Source organism: Neovison vison, chromosome 3 (genome assembly GCF_020171115.1).
Source record: "Neovison vison isolate M4711 chromosome 3, ASM_NN_V1, whole genome shotgun sequence".
In the NCBI taxonomy this organism is placed as follows: domain Eukaryota; kingdom Metazoa; phylum Chordata; class Mammalia; order Carnivora; family Mustelidae; genus Neogale; species Neogale vison.
This window is the reverse complement of record NC_058093.1, coordinates 161,149,703-161,167,773: the sequence shown is the minus strand read 5'-3', so window position 1 is coordinate 161,167,773 and position 18,071 is coordinate 161,149,703. Positions and strand designations below refer to the sequence as shown.

General features: G+C 38.2%; 1 protein-coding gene across 25 annotated transcripts in view; it reads left to right on the top strand.

Annotated features, from left to right (window-relative positions):
• DTNA (dystrobrevin alpha) overlaps positions 1-18,071 on the top strand; it is a 355,640-nt gene that overhangs the window by 174,992 nt on the left and 162,577 nt on the right. For 2 of the 25 annotated variants that reach the window (XM_044243177.1, XM_044243196.1), the window contains exon 1: positions 10,016-10,208. The exons of the other annotated variants lie outside the window; for them this stretch is intronic. The gene's annotated coding sequence lies outside the window, so the exon portion shown is untranslated. Of the gene's footprint in view, positions 1-10,015; positions 10,209-18,071 lie in introns of those variants that run through there. 25 annotated transcript variants of the gene reach the window in all.

Sequence of the window (18,071 nt, the reverse complement as noted above, 5' to 3'; positions counted from 1 at the left end):
TGAGCTTTGTTAAAGCCACACATCTGAGCATCCTAGACTCATGATCACTGCATCAGATGTGCCTGCAACACTGTGGCTCTCCTACTCTCCCCGTAGCCACTCTCTAAGTCTCCATAATGATTAGCTCATTATTTCTCCCCTTGCACAAAAATTCTTCTCCCCATTCCTCATTCTGAGCTAGCAACCTTGCTTCTTACTTCACTGAAATGATAGTAGTCACTAGATAGGAACCCCCTCTTTCCTTGCCTAATTGTACACATACACCCCCATTTTCATCCTCCTCTCATGTCACAGGTGAGGCAGTTTCTCTGCATATACTCTGTATCTTGTCCCCATTTACCTTCTTAGGACTACACACATGCAGTCAGCTATTTTCTCTCCCATACCATCAGTCTTTCTGCCTTTATTGGGCCACTCTTCTCAGCATATAAATGTTTTCTAGAATCTACTGTATTTGAAATATTCTCTTGATTTTATGTTTCCTTTCACTTGCTCCCCTACATCTGCTCCCCTACAAATCCAGCTTTCTCTCCCCCCCCACCAAAAAGATCATTTACCTAATCTGACTCCACTTCCTTACTCCTCATTTTTCTGTCCCTCACCATTTCATGAAAAAGGTTTTCATTAAGGTGGTCATTATTGCCATATTCTAAAGCTAATGAATACTTTTCCTGTTCTCATCTTACTCAACATCTCAGTAGATTTCAACCCAAAGACCACCCCTTCCTTCTTGAAGAACTCCCATGAGGCTTCCATAGAAACACACTCACAAGGATTTCCTCTTACCTCCCTGGCCCTTTTTCTTAGAGAGGAGTCTTGAGTACGCTTCTCCATGTACGTTCTCCTTTTACCAGGGCTTTAAAAAACATACCTACAGGGCGCCTGGGTGGCTCAGTGGGTTAAGCCGCTGCCTTCGGCTCAGGTCATGATCTCAGGGTCCTGGGATCGAGTCCCGCATCAGGCTCTCTGCTCAGCAAGGAGCCTGCTTCCTCCTCTCTCTCTGTCTGCCTGCCTCTCTGCCTACTTGTGATCTCTCTCTGTCAAATAAATAAAATCTTAAAAAAAACAAACAAACATACCTACAGCTCTTGCCTGTATATCTCCATTCAAGCCCTATATTCAGGGCTTCAGGTAAATATAGACATAGCCTATGTGACATTACTGCTTAACTGACTCAGAGACATTTCGGATTCAACATTTTGCCTTATCCCACATTGCATTTCCTCGGCGTGCTCCTGGAGCCAGCTTCCGGTCTGTAGTAGATGGCACCTCCATTTATTTCAGAATGCTGGGAGTTTTTCTTTACATTCTATTCTCACTCATCCTCCTTCATTCAATGTGTGACCCAGTGGTATCAATTCAGTCTCCAAAATATATTTTAAAATGCATGGACTTCTCACTGTCTCCACTGTCAGCATTTTAGTTCAGAGTCAACCGTTGACCCTCAGACTGGTGGCACGTTAAACACTCTTGCCCCTTTCCTGTCCATTCTTGAAGCCATAGCCAGGATTCTCTTTTAAAAACAGAAGTTGGAGTATGTTACCCTATGTTTTAAATCCTTCAAAACCTTCCTGTGGTACTTAGAATAAAGTTTAGAGTCCCTCCAAAGCCCTAGCTACCAAATTTTCCATGCCATGACCCTCTGCCCTTTTTGCATAGTGCTCCAACCACACTGTTCTTCTGGTGTTTCTTGGAAACATCAGGCTCTTTCCCCTCAGGGACCTCAGGGACCTCACGCATGCTCCTCCCTTTGCCTAAAAGACTCTTCCCCATTCTTCACAGGTGTCATCTCAAATATCACCTTCTTAGAGAGCATATTCTATCTTCATGCCCCATTCCAAGCCTGGACACAGACTGACTTACTGTGAAGCTAAGAGCAATTCTTAAAGCTTTCCTAAAATCTTGCTGGTAACAGAGATGTTGTAAGTCAGAATATGAAAATTAGTCATCAGCATCATTATTCCTTAGACCATTGTCATACCCTTCAGAGGGATCCTTATTGTCCATTTCCTCCTGGGCCGCGATGTTTTAGAAACTGCTTCCCCTACCGATAAGAATTCCCTATGACCTAGACCTTGTTACCTGTGTCCAGAAGTTACACCCATTCTCCCTGGCTGTAGTCACCAGACCCTTCCTCTTTCCAGTTAATAACTCACAGTTTTCCAGCTATACCACCCATAATGAAGGGAGTGTTTTTTTTTTTTTCCTCTGTTACACAGGGTGGCTTAATGTCTCTTCCTTCATCGCTTTCTTGTGGAATAGTTTATAATATAAACAGTAGCCCCATTAAAGTTTATTCCCAAAAAAAGCATTCTTCCTCAAAGATAGTCATGAAGACTGTAGTTTCCTTTAGACTATGGAAAATACTACAGTTTTTAAAGTAACAATTCATTTTATTTTATTTCTCTTTTTTGCATTTTTACTTATTTTTATCATTCTTGAAGTATGTCTCCATGTGTGTTTTTAGTTAATTAAATTTTTAATTTTAATTCTAGTATAGTTAACATACGGTTTTTATATTCATTTCAGGTGTTCAGTACACTGATTGAATAATTCTATACTTGGTTCAGTGCTCACAGTGATAAGTGGACTCTTTATCCCCATTGCCATTTCAACCATTCAACCATCCATTTGAAAATCAAGCTACATAATTACTTAGAGACAGTTATGGATAAGTAAATAACAAAAATATTAATTATGGCTAGTGACAGTGTAAGTGAACAGAAAATATTTTGCATTACTTTCATTTTTTCATTGGTCTACAATGTTTATCAAAGATACCGGAAAGCCGAAATAGATAACACAAATAGTGTTTAACACTTTGCATATTATTGCTAAAAGTAGGATAGTATGGGCGGGAGATCCAAGCCACAGGATCTGATGTATGACTTAAGGTTTCTGTCTTCTGGATGTGTGTATATAGGAACATATGAACACATAACTGTGTTTCCACTGGGATGTAAAGTGCCTTTATGTGTATGATGAATGCAAGTGGCTAACATCCTCCAAAAAGACTATTCATCTGCGATGAACAAAGTAGAAACTAATGTCTCTCTGCCTTGTATTATTTACATGCCATAAGTTTGATACTATGTCAGGAGTCCTTTCCGGTGTCTCACCTGGCAAACACAAATTGTGGTCCCTTCAGTAAAACATGAAGAACACCTGCTCACCATTATTTATGTGCAGTAGCCCTTCAAACGCTTAAGTGCCTCCCTCCCAGGCTTCTAGGTTACTTCCCTTCCGGTTCATTGTTCACCATTGTACAGTGCTTTCTCCAGTTTCTCCATTGCACATTCACTGTGAGTGAGGCTCTAAACAGAACGCAGTGGCCTGATGGGGAATTAACCAATGTGAAATATGGAGCAAGGATAACCGTGAACTCCCTCGTGTCGTATATGGGAACGTCTGACACATCAGATGAATGATCTCTACTGATGCAGTGTTTCCCACCAGAGACATCCAGAAGGGTCTAAAGTGCCTGGTATCTTCATATCATGGGTCAATTTATATAAATGTGTTCAACTATCAAATGGACCCTTCTTCATTCATTCCAATAATGGAATTCATTTAGGTATAAGGAATGACATTTCAGACATTGGTTTGTCACTCGTCTTAGTTTATTCAAAGAACTTTCTCCATTGTTTTTCTTCAGTGTTCTCTCTCTCTTATACCTCCTGGATGATTTTGCTATGTGTTTTCTTTAACCACATATGCTTCTTTCTTTTTTTAATCTTTTCCCTTAAATTACCTTATATCCTTTTCCAATTTTTCAGTCTGTGTTTTCCTTAATAATTTGTTCTCCTACAGTCTTGCCTTTAATCATTCTCCTGACTTGCTTCATTTTATAATACCCTTTATTTTTATCAAAGTCAGCATCAATAATTAACTTTTTATTGAGTGCCTGCAGGGTACATAACATTGAACTTGCTTCCTAATCTCTCTATCTCATTACCTATGGTATATACACACATATTACTGGAGAAGCAGCTACTACCCATTGTCCCCCCTCACATTGCCACCAACTACCTAATTACTTATCCTTTCTCAGGAGTACATTACAGGGGAAGAGAAAACTCAGTAGCTTTTATCGCTCCTACATCTAATCTTGGTCACCGCATATGCTTTTAGGGTACATCAGGCATCCCTCCATCGAGCTGTAGCATGTATACTATGTGAATGTAGTTCAAGTGCCCAAATACAAAGTAAAAGAATCTGGGAAAATACGCCTAATATCCCAGTAGCCAACTGCTTTCCAAGCTTGGGGCACCCTGAATGAGTGACTTCCTCCTCCTTTGTGTTCTGCTTAAACTGACCTAATTATCTATCTACTCCCAAAACATTTTTTTTCCATATATTATATCTACAGCTATATTTTCTTTATCCATATTCTATCTCCCCATCTAGGTTGTAGGCTATTTATATTCTTTGCCTACACCTATACAATATGTGGTTTGAGAAGGTACTTAATTAAAATTGGTTGAATTAGAATAAATCATCTTATTTTAGAGTAAGTCACACAGAAGGGATCAAGAAATAATAATCTCTGTGTACTGCATATTCAGACTAAGAAAATGAATAATTTCAAGAGTAAATTCTCAGGAATAAGGCTGTTTCCTAGACTCGATTTTCAGGAGTGTTCTTCCCTGTTCCCTCTGAGAAAGAATATATTCTGTCAAACGAAGACATCATCATGACTGTGCAAACACACCTGGGTTTCCAGGATATAGAATTGTCACAGGGGATGACCAGACAAGTACTTCTTCCCCTGCCCCTACAAGTGACCTAACAAACTGCCACTCAAATCCCACAGATCTGTTTTTCTAACAGAACACAAGGCCATAAAAGACCTCAGGGTCTATCAAGGAGCTCTGCCTAATTTTATGTCAATTTAAACTCACCAACTTCTTGAGCATCCTGACCTCTCAACTCTCTGGGAATCTTTTTCCATTGTGTTCTCCTCAGAACAGATTTTTGACCTGAGGGAATATTTGCTGCTTCTCAGGATCCTCTCTGCTTTACTATCAAGTGAAAGGTGACTGTAGCAATGCTGCCATGTGGATTCTCTCTGACAGAAAAATAAAAAATAAAACTGTGTTATCCACCTCCCTGGAACTCCCACTCCTGCCTCAGACTCTGGAGCACATTGGTGGAGTTTCACAGAGGACACCAAACCAGCACTGGGAAGGAGCACCTCAGAGTTGAATTGCCTTTGAGAGTCAGCAGGGTGAAATGAGAGAAAGCTGAGCGGACTCACAAAGATCTTCTGTCTGGTTCTTGCACGGGAAGAATTCGTAGCAGGACTTTGAGCCAGTCATCTCACCTCAGTTTCCTCGTCAATAAAATGAAATATTCCACTGAATTATAAGGATGGGTCTTCCAATTCCAAAATGCTATGCTTAAATAAGAAAAAAATAAAATTCTATACTTAAATTTTCTAACTTAAACTCAGTAATTCCCCCTCCTGCACAGGAATCTATTCTAAGGGAATAACCCAAGATATAACCCAAAGTGTCCATACAAAGATATATCGTTTATATAAAGAAACCTGGAAAAGACTAAATATATGTTTGACAATGAGGGATGGCTAAGTGAATTCTGATACCTCCAAATAGTGAAATTTTATGCAACTATTAAAAAATATTTTCCACGAATCTGTAATATCATACTGTGTTTATTTTGCATGTCTTTCTTTAAGCAGAAGAAAACTGTAGTCAAAATTATCCAGGATTTTTAGTACATAAAATTAAAAAATACATCACAATGTCAATACTGGTAATCTCCGATAGTTAAATTATATGTGTTTTTAATGTTATTTCATAAATCTTACTATATTTTTCAACTTTCCTGCATTGGATTTGTGATACTACCTTTCAGTGAGAAAAAGGGCAAGTGGGGCACCTGGGTGGCTCAATGGGTTAAAGCCTCTGCCTTCGGCTCGGGTCATGATCCTGTGATCCTGAAATCGAGCCCCGCGTCGGGCTCTCTGCTTGGCGGGGAGCCTGCTTCCCCCCATCTCTCTGTCTGCCTCTCTGTCCACTTGTGATCTCTATCTGTCAAATAAATAAATTAAATCTTTAAAAAAAAAGAAAGAAAGAAAGAAAGAAAATGGGCAAGTGATGTCACTTTTATTGTTAAGTTTCAAAACCAAGTGTGTTTTTCACTAAGGAAGAATCCAGACTATAACTGTATAATTGTGAATTTTGAAGAGATGACGAACCCAAACGCAGAAATTTGGGAATAAATTTCCATATGTGAACAAAACAAAATGATCCGGGGATCCCAATAAGTTATCTGTAGAATATGTAGCCGTCAATTTCACAGTGCTATTTAAACACAGATATTTATAGCCCCGTTAATACAATTCAAAAGAGAAGTGCGTGTTTTGAAAACATCTTAAGGGGAAAATAGAACATCTTGATATTGAGTTATATAAACCAAGATGCCTTGCAATAGCCTTGTTCTTTCATAAGAAATTTTCATGAGTAGAACAGATACTAATCCGATTAATATTTTTTAGGTCAGCCGCTCAAAGCAGCCCAAGAAACTATGTGCCTGCAAAAAATATTCAATAGATCACAATCTTTTTTGTTGTTGCTGTGAACAAGCTCTCCTATTTGATTTAAACTAGTGCCCTGACTGTAAAGCTCTTTGTGGTATTATAAAATAACAATTTTAAGATGTGACCTGAAAAAAATAGATTTTGCAGAGGTTCAAATCGTCTTTGTCTTGTTTTTAATTTAACTGACATTAGCAGCCAGTTTGTTTTGGTTTGGTTTATTTTGTTTGTTTGTTTGTTTGTTTGGGTTTTTTGTTTTTGTTTTTGGTAGCCTTGCTACTTAACTCAAGGGTGTGACCTCTGAGCCCACGTTGTTACCTTGAGTTTGTGGGATTTTAGGTGCCCTTGTGTCTGAAGAGAGAGCGGTGAAGCTAACAATCTTATAAGCTCTCTCCCAGGTCTATGCGTCCCCCTGGGCTTGGCACATCTTCCCAGGGTGCATTCTGAAGCATTATGTCTCAAAGACTATTTTCCCCTCAGTGATTGGATTCTTCATATGAAATTAAGTGGGTCACACCAGCATGGATCATGTTACAAATTTTGTTCCCACTGAGCAAGAAGTTAATCTTAACATTTGCAAAAGGGGGATTTGAGAACTTGTGAAACCAAACATATTGACATCATATTTCCCTAATGCTTAAGAGAGAGAATCAAACAAGTTGCTTAACATCTAACAAAAGCAGTATGCTAATCGTAGTTATGCTCTAGGAATAGTTTCCATTAACTAGATAAATCAGTTTACAAAATGAGGAACCGTGAGATGCCTAACCAATCTGTAGGAGGGAAAAGACACGAAGTAAAGACTCCCGAAGAAGTGAAGACAAGCAGTGAGTTTCTTTTCAGCTAAGCCACACATGAGAGTAATTATGAATTATTGAAATCATGGTTCCATTCGTCTTTCCTTCATCAACTGTCCTGAAAAGGATTAAGGGGTTCTGACTTTCCAGAGTACATGCTTCTTGCCTTTTTTTTTTTTTTTTTTTTTGCCTGTTCTGCCTCACTTACATGCTTTATAGGACTGTGTCATCATGAGTCACAACGTTGAAGGATTTTTCAGAGTTGTACCAAGTACCAAAGCTATTTTAATAATCTCTACTGGTTTGTTGTAGGGCTTTTTTTTAAATGATAGAGAAATCTCGCAAAGCACAACATTTATTTTATTCTTTATAGCAACTTTCTGCCATTAAAGTTCTTTTTCTCCACCATAGGTTTTTGTTTTGTTGTTGTTGTTGTTGTTGTTTCTTGGTTTGGGGTTTTATTGTTTTTGTTTTGTTTTTTTAACCCTGGCTGCTGCTTTGCACTACAAGGCTTCAAAGGGATTTTCATGCTAATTTTTCCATGTGGCTGGCTTTGGTGTCTGGTCATTTCCTGAGTTAGATGACTGGAGAAAAGCAACTAAGAAGTCTGTAGTGGTGAGCCCTTTATAGGCCCTGTTAAGGATCAAGATCAAGGTGACCTTTCAAAGGCTGCTGTTAAGCTAACACCTGTAAACTGTTAAAAATGTAATCTCTGTACATAATTTCTATTCTGAGGCTCTTTATGATGGCAATTCTTTATACCTCATTTTGATTTGAAAAAAACCTGCTAGTAACATATAAGCCACTTACTGAAAATTCGATATAAATATCAAAATGAACTGCTTTATTTCATGTTTTTCATATTAAAAAGATTTTTTTAATTGACCAACTTTAATACTCTTTTTACAGTCCATTTCACACTGGGAATATGTTAAAACCTTTTGACTGGTCAGCTCCTCTAGATGCTTTTTAAGTAGGAGCAGGCAATCCAGGCTGGTTGTCTAAAATGGTCACTGTATTATGCTCATATTATGAAGCATATAATTGAAAATGTGTATGTGGTTGAAAATGACAGTTTTATCAGCAAGGGAAAGTCAGGAGTCAATGAGCTTTCTTGTTGTCCTTCTTGTTCAAAACTCATAAACAATTTGGCTAAACAACACTAGCGGTAATTTATTGAGCGCTTACTATGTTTCAAGCACAGTGCTTAGTATTTTCCTTGGGTTATCTCATTTAATTCCTTGTCATAACTCTTTAAAGTAGAAATTTTACAAAATTTTAACGGGGTTTAGAGAGTTTAAATGGTCTATCCAAGATCACAAAGCTAGCCTGGGTAGAACTTCAAACCCACATCCGAGTAATTTCCTGGCTGCTCTTCCTAAGAGCTACTGTTGCCTGCCTCCCTTTGCAGGGTGGAATAATAAGGAAGAGCCTGTGCAAACCCCTCAGGGGTTGAACCACCGCACAATGATGGAGGAGCTGAGCTTTCCTCCACTGTGCTGAAACAAAGCATTCATTCCTTGCTTCATCCATTCAAGCAATAGCCAGTGAGCCCTACGTTATTCCAAACTCTTTGCTAGTGTTACATGATAGGCAAAGATGAGTAAGACCCCATTCCCCTTCCTGGGAGGGTCCATGTCGAAAGAGAGAGAACAGATATGTCAACGAATTATTCTGAAATATGAGCTAAATTTGGAAAGTAAGCAAATCTGGGGAAGCAGGGGAGTGGCAGTGAGAACCCCAGGGATAAGGTAGCTGCTGGCTGGAGGGTAGAAAGTGGTAGCTATGAAGGATGTCCATGGTGGGAAGGAGAGACTGCAGCTGACAAGAGGTCAAGCCTGTTGCCCAGGCCTCCCGTCAGGCTTCCTTAAGTACTGGGAATAAACCAAAGGTGGTTCCTTAAATCATAATTACATAGCCATGGGTTTAGGGGGATGGGGCAGGACTCTTCAGAGTTGCTGTTGTCCTAACTCCAAAATTCCTACCCTTAAGATAGAGCCCCCAAGTATGGTTTGGTTCATTCTACCATCTGTGTCACCGCAGATCCAAATCTTTGATCACTTGAAATAGGACTGAGACTTAATCTGTTTAAGTAATGGTTAAACACAGGGTTAGATGAAAAGAAGAGGGAGAATTTTACCTCCCGTCTCTGAGCTGTGATTAGAAGTTTGCTCTAGGAAAACACTTTAAGACTAGCCCTTCCTACCCTGATGTCGTGTTTTCAGCATCCATGTTGGCTGTACTATTTAACTTTTATATATATATTTAAAGGGGCTGTGAGATCATTGCTGCATTTCTCTATTGAGTTAGTAACTGGCAAAAATACTTGGTTGGAAGAAGTAGCAGCTAATGACCAGTATCTTGGATTAGTGGCAACTGAAAAATGCATATAGTTATTTTGCTTGTTTAAAGGCTTCGGGGGACCTCTTATTCTTACACCTCTGCTGTTCGTTTATCTTTTTTTTTTTTCTTCCTTGCTCACGAAGTTGAGTCAGCACCAGAAACATATTCAAATTAGACTTGTCATACAGAAAAAAAAAAAAAAAAACCAACACAAAACTCTGACTTTGTCAGGGTGGGTGGAGGGGGAAAAAGGCAACTTTTTGTCAGTCTTTTGTATTTCAGCAGCTGGATTCATTGCTACCATGGCAACGGACCACATGATGAGGTGTATTAGATTGCTGTGTGTTGAGCACAAGGGGAAGAATGAACACAGCGTTTTATTGAAGTTAAAGGTTGCTTTGGAGTTTCTTCTGTGGAAATGTGTAAGGTCAAATACTATGGCTCTCAGCATATGTAGGACTTTAGGGGAAGAATTAGGGGCAAGTTCGTGCAGTTCCCTACAAAACCAGGTAAGGCACCACCGAATCTATGAAACTGAACTCTTCTGTTGCAGGAGCGTAACTTGCTGCATGGAATTTCACCGGCGCCCCCACCCCCTGCAGCCCTCCATGGGCACAGGACAAATTTCTCCTGTCCCCCTCCTACCCCCAGCTCCCTCCCCTCCGATTTCACCCTTTATTAATTTGAAAGTCTGAAACGTTGTGAATTTCTCTAGTTCTTTGGAAGTGTGTGTGAGGGTGCGTGTGCAAGTAAAAGAAGGAAAGCTGGAAAGAAGTAGGAAGAATGCCGTAATTCGAGTCTTCGGGTCAATGTAAAACTTGGGCAAAGTGCTTCCTTGCTTTGATCTTTGAAAATGGTCCCCTTTTCCGAGAGGACACCTGATGAGCGGCATCAGGGTCCCAGGCTGTTTTGTCTGGTATACTATATTAAGCCAGAGGACCAAGTCCTCCCACATGTTACTTTGTGTATTTCTCCTATCTGCGCATTTGTTCCTCTTGCATCTTATTCCTGCCAGCCTCAACTCGCAGGAGCGGTTCGGTGTTATCTATAGTTTTTACAGCATATTTTATTTCCATTAGTATTCTGTCCTTCCAGACACTGTGGTTCTGTGTGCCTCGGAGGATTTAAAAATAGAAGCAAATACAATACGGGTTAGCATCAAGTGAACTCTAGCTTGGAGGCTGGGGAGAGCCGAATGTAAACAATGCAGGGTGGCATGGGGAAGCAGCCATTCCCAGAGCTCAGAAGCCTCCTCCTGCGTTGTTTACTTGGCCCCCTAGCAGCTCGCTTCAAAAGAAGTGGCTTTGATATCCCCAGAGCAATTTAGAGGACCAGAAAGTGTCTTGACTAGTAACTTACTCCTGCCTTCTCCACGGTTTCTACTTGATGTTTGATGTCTGGTCTTTCTCATAAGACGTTAGGATTTACTTCAGTTTTTTTTAGCCAAGGGCTAACCCAGCCAACTTTTCTGGACTCAGAACAAATAGAACAAAGTTGTCCTGGCAGCTTTAGGGACAAAGCCTGACCAAAACAGGAGCAGACACCCCCCCCCAACCCCCCTCCCCCACCTCCCCCACCCATACCCTCCCCCATTTCTTATGCGGATTCACTCTCTACCTGGAGTGTTTTCATCAGAGAAAGTAGTATTTTCCTGGCTAAAATCAGTTATTTGCCACTAGACTGATTTGGATACAAGCCAAGCAAATGATCCCAAGTTTGGCCATATATCATTCTTTCTTCAAAAGGGGAAAACCCATTCGGCCTCTGTGGTTTTCATTGTTATTTCCTTCGTCTCTCCGGTTTTTATACATCTGGGTCATCTTCTAAATTAGAGCAAGGAGTTATAATTACTTTTCAAAACAATTATTTTGGCCATAATTGCGAATAGAGGGCACTATTTCTATGATAACAAATATCAAAAGTGTTATACTAACAGTGAACACGCGTAAAATGCCTGTATTGTGTCTGAAATTATTCTTTCATTTTACCCTGTGTTGTTTGGAATATAGAACAAGCTATGAGCATCAACTCTGAAACATCAAATATTTTCACAAGCAAAAGTTGTTATTAGCTAAGAATAAGTTCCCAAGAAGGAGTGAAAGATGGTTCCTGGCAAAATATTTTAAAGTGTGAAGTTCTCAATACTGACAATATCTGAGGTAGAAAAGTGATATATTAAAGGAAAAATAAGAGGGAGGGGGGCAAAGAATAAGGGAGAGAAAGTCAGAGACACAAAGAGAAGACACAAGAGAGACAGATGAGAAGTAAAGATAAACATGTAAATAATCTCTTAACCAAGCTATCTTCTTTCCCAGCTGTGCTGGAATGGGTTAAATCTCTCTTCATAAAAGAAGCGAGATGGAGTAGGTGGATGAGGTGGAATTACTGAAAAGTACTAGCATTCTACTATCCCGTATTTGAAATACTTGATCAGGCCTAGATCCGTTCTATAACTGGAATGACAGATAACTATTTTTCCGTTCTGGTAGTTCCTATTGTCTCTGTCCTTGCTGCTGTGGGCTAAGATATCATCCAGCTGAGACATTAGAGTGAGATGTATGTAAAAATGAATATATACCCAGATTTCTGTGATCTTTATACACCTGACACCAGGCCATATGTACATGTCCATTTCTCAGGTCAACATAACTGAGAGGTCCATATAATGCAAGATCCTTTTAAGTTTTGTTTTTTAAATAATAACTATATATTTAAGTTGTACAACATAATTCGGTACACACATATACATAATGAAATGATTACCACAGTCAAGCTAATTAATGTGTCTTTTCCTCACCTAGGTACTGCTTTTTGGTATGTGGTAAGAGCACTTAAGATCTACTCTATTAGCAAATTTCCGGTGTGCAGTAATACAGTATTATTACCTACAGTCATTATGCTATACATTAGCTTTCTAGACTTATTTATCCCACATAACTGCAAAGTTGTACCTGCTGACCAACATTTCCTCATTCCCCCCACCTCCCCATCTCTGGTAACCACCATTCTACCCTCTGCTTCAATGTATTTGGCTTTTTTAGATTCCACATGTAAGTAAGAACATGCGGTATTTTTCTTTCTGTGTCTGGCTTATTTCACTTAGTATAACATCTTTAAGGTTCATTCATGTTGTTGCACATGGCAAGATCTCCTTTACAAATACTCCATTGTATGAGTATACCACCGTGTCTTTATCCATTCATATGTCGATAACACATCATTTCCATATCTTGGTTATTGTGAATAATGCTGCAGTGAGCGTTGGAGCACAGATATCTCTTCCATGGACTTATTTAACTTCCTTTGAGGATACACTCAGAAAAGATATTGCTGGATCATACGGTAGTTCTATTTTTAGCTTTTCGAGAAACCTCTACACTATGTTCCATAATGGCTTTAAGGAATTTTCTTTTCTAGATGTTTTGATACTTACATTCTTAGGATGTGAAATGATTTTTGATATGCTCATTTTTAAATTAGAAATGTTGCCAAGGTGTTTTAATTAAATCGTATTTTTGTCAACATCTCTTTAAATCATGCTTTATTGTTCATTTTGAATGATTGGATGTGTTTCTGAACATTTTAGCTTTAATTTCTAGAACTCCCTAACCTCTCAGGCAAACAGCTAATTATCTACATCTACCTCTATTAAGGAGATAGATGTTCAACAGAGGTATGTTGAAGAAGAATTGTAGTGACTATTATAGCTTCTTCAATAAAATTAATGGTAACTGTTAAACCCCAAGACAATATTTCTAAAGAAAAGTTTCATTTTTAGGTATTGCTATTTTTAAACCTATAACTTCACTAAAGTGTATTTTATTATTGACAACCATGTAATTTTTGCATAAAAAGAATTGGACTTTTAAAAAATATTCTTTAATGTTTCATATAAAAAAAAAGTAATGACACCATGATGATGATCATGATGACAGTGGCCATAATGATTAATTCAGGGAATAAAATGGACTTTATTATAAAGCGCTAAGCCCTGTATAGTATAAAAGGCCAATGTTTCTAAAAAGAAAACAAATTTCTGAGGTGTTTGGGTTACTCAGTTGTTTAAGCGTCTGCCTTCAGCTCAAGTCATGATCCCAGGGTCCTGGGATCAAGTCCCATGTTGGCCTCTCTGCTCACTGGGGAGTCTGCTTCTCCCTGTCCCTTCCGCCGGCTTGTGCTCTCTCTCATGCACACACTCTCTCTCTCTCTCTCTCTCAAATAAATGAATAAAATCTTCACAAAAAAAAAAAAAGTAGAAATTTCTAATGGGGGGTATGATTTTCAGGTATTTACTTTCTAATTTAATTAATTCCATTAATAACATTTGAAAAGCTCTAACAATAGGTGAGTCTGCTATAGTTTCATCAGAGCTTATTATAAAGGATGTTGACTTTGTTCAATAATAGAGGCTTTCATCAATAACAATTAAATTTACCAATAATTGTGCAGTGTGATAGAGTAAGCTCATTGCTGGTAGTGAATAATTTGTCTTAGTGTACAAAAAGGGAACAATCAGCTGGTTCCATTCTCATAGTATTAGCCTGATAAATTTTAAAGTAATGTTATTATAGTAATTCCCCACTACCTGGCATACATATTATCAAATATTCACTGTTGACACTACATTAATATTTTAATCATCTTTTAAAATTATTTATTTATTTATTTGTTTATTTATAGAAAGAGAGATAAAGAGAGGGCATGCACACAACCGGGGGAGTAACAGAGGGAGAAGGAGAGAGAGCATCTCAAGCAGACTACCACTGCATATGAAGCTTGACACGGGGCTCAGTCTCACAACCCTGAGATTATAAGCTGGTTTAAAATCAAGAGTTGGACATTTAACTGACTGAGCCACCCAGGAGCCCCCTTAAATGATTTGTTCTAAATAAATAACAATGTTTTATGTCTGAAATCTATTTGGCTTCTTTGGGAGAAAATTATACTCTTTTTTTTTTTTTTTTTTTTTTTGCCTCTACCTACCTTCATATGAAAGAAAATGCCATATGGATTGACAATTCCAACATGTAATGTGGTATATATAAAGTAGTAGAAGAAAATATGGAACTTGAGATGGAAAAGCATGTTTGCAAAGGCAGAAATCACAAAGGAATGGTTACATGAAAAGTTATTACACATCTGGATAGCTTCTACTATTATCAACATGACTTACCAGAATTGTACATTTTTTACCAAGTATGAACCTACACTGATACATCATAATCATGAAAAGATCACAGTTTACCTCAGGGTTCACTCATGACATTGTCCATTCTGTGGGTCTGGACAAATGTATAATGATATCTATCCATTATTATAACATCACACAGTATTTTCAGTGTCCTAAAAATCCTCTGTGCTCTGCCTTTTTATCTCTCCCTACTTCACCCTCTTTCCAGGAAACCACTGATCTTTTTATTGTCTCTATAGCTTTGCCTTTTGCCAGAATGTCATATAATTGGAATCATATATCATGTAGCCTTCTCAGATTGGCTTCCTCTACTTAGTAATACACATTTAAGGTTCCTTTGTGTCATGTCATGTCTTGATAGCTCATTTCTTTTTAGCACTGAATAATACTACATTGTCTGCATGTATCACAGTTTATTTATTCATTCACCTACTGAAGGACATCTTGGTTGCTTCCAAGTTTAAGCGGTTATGATTAAGCTGCTAATCCATGTTCAGGGTTTAGTTTAGGCATAAGTTTTCAACTCCTTTGGGAAATAACGAGGAGTATGATTGCTGAGTCATATGGTAAGAGATGTTTAGTTTTGTAAGAAACTTCCACACTGTCTTCTTAAGTGGTGGTACCATTTTGAATTCCCACCAGCTATGAACGAGTATTCCTATTAGTTCACACGTCACCATTTGATGGTGTTGGTGTTCTGGACTTGGAGCATTCTAGTAGTTGTACAGTGATATCTCATTGTTGTTTTAATTTGCCTCTTCCTAGGAACATATTATGTGAACAGCTTTTCATATGCCTATTTGCCATCTGTATATCTTCTTTGGTAAAGTGTTTGTTTTGAGTCATTGGCCCATATTTTAATTGAGTTGTTTGCTTTTTTATTGTTGATTTTAAGAGTTCTTTGTATATCTTTGATAACAGTCCTTTATCTGATGTGTCTTTTGCAAATTTATTCTCCCAGTCTGTGGCTTGTCTTCTCATTCTCTTGAGATTGTCTTTCACAGAGCAGAAGTTTTTAATTTTAATGAAGCCTAGCTCATCAATTATTTCTTTCATGGATTGTGCCTTTCACGTTATATAAAACTAGTTATTTTAAAAATACCTACAAATTAAACAACTATCATTTCATAACTATCCTTAGCAAATCTTTTTAAAAGAGAGAAGCAGGAGGAGGAGAGGGAGATAATATCCAGTGTTAGGGAGGGTGTGGAAAATGGAAGCTTGCATACAATCCTATTGAAAGTATAAATTGATACTTTTGGAAGAGGGTAGGGCCAACATGGCAATGTGTATTAAAGGCTTTAATTACATACCTTTGGACCCAACAGTTCTACTACAAGGAAAATATCCTAACAAAATAAATAGTCAAACATATATTTACAGGTTTCTTTATTGTTGTGCTGTTTATGTGTAAACAAGGGCAGCCATTCTGAAGAAGGAAAAAAAAAAAAAACCTGAGAAATTAACAAACACACCAGCTTGTATTTCTGCTCTGATAGCTATAAAGCCAAAAGAAGTCAGAGACATGGCTATATGCTTATCGAACTGTTCCACTTCTCTACTCTTTAGTATAAAACATGAATAGGCAGCATAGTATAGAGAAAAGGGCCTTGGCTGGTTTAAGACTCAGAATGCCTGAGTGCTGCTATGGACCCGTTGAAATAATGTAAATATAAAAATATAAGGAATTATTAAAATATTAATGTTAGGAAGTAGAAAATAAAAACATCTGTGGGCCCCTTTATCCATTTATTTGCATTTGTCTTCACAACTGATCTTGCAAATAAAAAGTCCAATATCAAGTGGAAGAGAGAGGGTATATTGTTACAATTGCACCAGAAGGAAATGCCAAATGGTAAAATCTGGAATGCCTTGACTTTGATAGAAAAGCAGTAAAATATTTTGGATAGAATATACTTCCCAATTATTATTGTTCAAAAATTAGTCAAAAGAAATTTCTGCTTACATAAGGATGAGCAGAGGATAATTGGCATCAAATGTAAAACAGCCTTTAGGTGTAGTGCAGTGGGCAGAGATCTAGTGCAGTGTTGGTCAGTAGAACCTTCCATGGTGGGGTGCTTGGGTGGATGAGTCCATTAAGCATCTGACTCTTGATTTCAGCTCAGATCATGATCTCAGTGTCATGGGATTGAGCCCCTTGTCAAGCCCAGTTTGGGTTCCACGCTCAACAAGTAGTCTGCTTGAGGATTCGCTCTCCCTTTGCCCCTCCCCACCCGGCACACACACATTTTTGCAATCTTTCTCTAAAATAAATAAGTAAGTATGAAAAAAAGAACCTTCCATGGTCTATGTCTGCATTGTCCAATGGTAACTACTAATCACCTGTAGCTGAGCCCTCAAAATATGGCCAGTGTCATTGAGGAACTGTATATTTAATTTTATTTAATACTAAGTAATTTAAATTCAAATAGCCATCTGTGATTAGCAGTCTCTTACTGGAGAGTGTGGCTCTAGAATTAAGGACAACAAATTGGGTCTTTTTTTAAATGTCGGGGTTCGTTTCAGACATCTCTGATGAATAAGGGTGATAAAGGGGCAAGAAGGTAAATATCTTTGTGAAATTTTCCTTTCATTCAAAGAAATACTTAACAGGGAGATCCTTTAATTCTGTGACTGCAAGTTCAAGATTGCTCAGAGAAGTCTTGGTCTCAAATATTCTTTAGCCTTGCTCACTTAAGAATTCTAATGTTCACTCATTGTTTCACTTGCCAAAAGGAAAACACAAGTTGAATTTATGTATCATGTGTAAAAAAAAAAAATACTTTGTTTTTCTTTATTCTCACACTACTACCACTCTTACCACACTTCTGACACCAGATGTGTATATTTCCAAACAATTCTAACTGCCTGGAGTTACTGACAGATCCCACAGGTACAGGTCTCAGTCTCACAAGACTGCCTTTCCCACCTCGCTCATATGTCAGTGATAAGTCCAGGTCATCACCTGTGTTTCTGACCAATTGGCTATAAATCAAAAGTTTCCATGACCCCCTCCTCAGATTTAATCATTTGCTAGAACAGCTCACAGAACTCAAGGAAACACTTACTTAATGTTTGCTGTTTTATTGCATAACAGAGACTGCAAGAAACAATACCAATGAACAACCAGATGAAGAGATACACAGGCTGAGTTCCAGAAGAGTTCTGAGGGCAGGCACTT